The sequence below is a fragment of the Nanorana parkeri genome, unplaced genomic scaffold (assembly GCF_000935625.1).
Source record: "Nanorana parkeri isolate BGI_ZX_2015 unplaced genomic scaffold, ASM93562v1 scaffold920, whole genome shotgun sequence".
Lineage (NCBI taxonomy): Eukaryota > Metazoa > Chordata > Amphibia > Anura > Dicroglossidae > Nanorana > Nanorana parkeri.
The window spans coordinates 108,982-112,074 of NW_017307188.1; the positions used below are offsets into that span (position 1 = coordinate 108,982).

A 3,093-nucleotide genomic window follows, 5' to 3' on the forward strand; every position below is an offset into this window, starting at 1 on the left:
TTTCTTGATAATACCAGACCCCTGTACCCCTACTTCTAGATAACGCAACCCCATTCCTATATAACACCAGAACCCCTGTAGATAGTATAAGTATAGAAGTCATCTACTGTCCCTGTGGCTTTCAGCCCAGTACCCCCGTCCGTGTCAGTGCCCCATGATCGGTGTCAGTGCCCCATGATCGGTGTCAGTGCCCCATGATCGGTGTCAGTGCCCCATGTACGGTATGAGTGTCCCATGATCGGTATGAGTGTCCCATGATCGGTGTCAGCGCCCCATGATCGGTGATGTCAGTGCCCCATGATCGGTGTCAGTGCCCCATGTACGGTATGAGTGTCCCATGATCGGTATGAGTGTCCCATGATCGGTGTCAGCGCCCCATGATCGGTGTCAGCGCCCCATGATCGGTGTCAGTGCCCCATGATCGGTGTCTCTCACCTGCTCTCCGGGCGGTGTCGGTGCGGAGTGATGGCTGGGATCGGGACTGGTCGGGGAGGGAGGAGGTGACACCTGAGCTGGTCTCACCGGTTCCAGCACTGGGAGGGATGGAGGAGGGGCTGTGTGCATGAGAGCCATCAGTGATCCAAGCCTGTCATCACCGACCCGGGCACATATCCTGGCTGAGATATCCGACCATCCACCAGCCACTATCCATATCATATGTTATTATATATCATATACTGTACTGACTCATACATTATACTGTTATAGTTATTATTTATTGTAGAGAACTACAATCCCCAGCCATCCCACACTCCTCATATCAGATCTGATATTAATATTATAACTTTCCATGACTTCCTCTGCATTACTTCCATACATCACACTGCTAATGATCTATGATAGAGAACTACAATCCCCAGCCATCCCACACTCCTCATATCAGATCTGATATTAATATTATAACTTTCCATGACTTCCTCTGCATTACTGCCATACATCACACTGTTAATGATCTATGACAGAGAACTACAATCCCCAGCCATCCCACACTCCTCATATCAGCTCTGATATTAATATTATAACTTTCCATGACTTCCTCCGCATTACCTCCATACATCACACTGCTAATGATTTCCTAACTGCAGCACTCCCATCATCCACAATCCACTATTTCTATAAAGCTCTGTCATCAATGATAGATCCAATTTACCATTCCACCCATTAGACTTCTACTGATCTTTATTATACTGCTAATGTTCCTATAAAACTATAAATTCCTCCATCTACAACTCAATGTTCATATAAAATGTCCTTCTAGACAACTTACCAGATAAACCTGCATATATTATAGAGGTAATTATCTCCATGATGCAGGTATTGCTCATATTCCTCTGTATATAACCACACACCCTCCGCCATCTCCATCCCCATCTGCATGGAAATTGCTGTGATTATTGTCAGATTTATTATACATACCTGCATATGTTATAGAGATGATGATCCTCAGACCTGCGACATTCCACAACACTCCTCATCATCTCATTATTCATATCACACATCAATATTATGTACTAGGATTACTCTGCATACATTATACTGCTAATTATATGCTATATAGAACTACAGCCCCCATCCACATCTCACTGAAGTGCTAATATTATAGATACAACGTATTATACACCCTGCATACATTACATTGTCAATGATCTTCTATATATATATACACACAGTAGGAATGCACCGGTATTTCGGTATCGAGTACCGATATTTTTTTTCGGTACTCACCGATACCGAATACGGACTACCGGAAGTCCCATTCAGGAAGCCAGGCGGCGTGTAATGACTCAGTACATGGCTTCCTAATTAGCCGGGAAGTCAGGCAGCGTGTAAAGACTCGCCACCCGGCTTCCCTATTAGCAGGGACAAGAAAGCATGGAGCCGGCTTTCTGGCCAATCAGAAAGTCGGGCGCCCTGTAATGACGTGCTGCCCAGCTTCCTGATACCAGAGTATCGGGCTAGGCATTGGAGTATTTGGGAGAGTACGAGTACTTGCCCAAATACTTGGCATTGGCACCAATACCGATACTAGTATTGGTAACTGTGCATCCCTAATATACAGTAACAATATAACATCCCATCATCCACAACTCGCACAATAAACTCTCTGTTATCCGGTGTTCAACTAACCAGAACTCTCATCTAACCAGGAGAAAAAATATCCCTGTGTACTCACTGTTCTGCTGATCTGCGGCATGTATTATCCTGGAAATGATTGTGTGTCTATTTGTTTTTAACTTGTTTTTGATGACTGCATTTCAATATTAATATGAAGTCAATACAGAGATTATGTTATGGTATGGTATAGTACGGGGTATGGCATTGGTTAGATCTATTTTTAATAGTAACTCTGAAGCAACCAGAAACTACATTGATCTGGAATCTACCAATCCCTGTGAGTGCCGGATATTGGGGAGTTTACTGTATTTAGAAAGTGTTAACATTATAGATACAACTTATGATACCACCAGCATACATTACATTGCCTGTTTATTATCTTCTACATAATTATATAACATCCCAACTCACTAAAGTTCTAATATTGTAAACGAATCTTACGATCTCCTACCTGCAGACATTATACTTCTAATTATATAACTACAACATCCCGCCATCCACATCTCAATGTATAGAAAGCGCTAATATTATAGATACAATGTACTATACCACCTGCAGAAATGACACTGATAATATACAAGCAACCAGGGCCGCCAGGCTAAGAACCCTAAGGCCCCATTCACACTTCGCAATTTGCAAATCGCACGTTTGTCGCGCAATTTGCATTTTGCGCAATATTGCGCAATTTGTTGCGTGATATCGCGCAATTTGTCGCGCGATATCGCGCAAATGCTTGCATTGCAAAGAATGGAATCGCGGCAAAATACGCTCCAAAAAGGGTCCTGCTGTAGCGACGCACGACCCGCGACAGCAGGACCCTTTGCCCCATTGCCTTGCATTGGAAAGCGATATCGCGCGGTAAATAGCCGCGATATCGCGGTAATTACCATGCGATAAATCGCTCAATGTGAACGGGGCCTTACATGGGTATCAGCCGAAGGGGACAGGGGAAAAGGCGAAGGCGGCGGTGTGTGTGTG

General features: G+C 44.0%; 1 protein-coding gene across 1 annotated transcript in view; it reads right to left on the minus strand.

The window, feature by feature from the left end:
- Window positions 1-534, minus strand: part of LOC108794976 (paralemmin-3-like) — a 33,533-nt gene extending 32,999 nt beyond the window's left edge. The window contains exon 1 of the mRNA XM_018566127.1: window positions 436-534. The gene's annotated coding sequence lies outside the window, so the exon portion shown is untranslated. The remainder of the gene's footprint in view (window positions 1-435) is intronic.
- Between the last annotated feature and the right edge of the window lie 2,559 nt (window positions 535-3,093).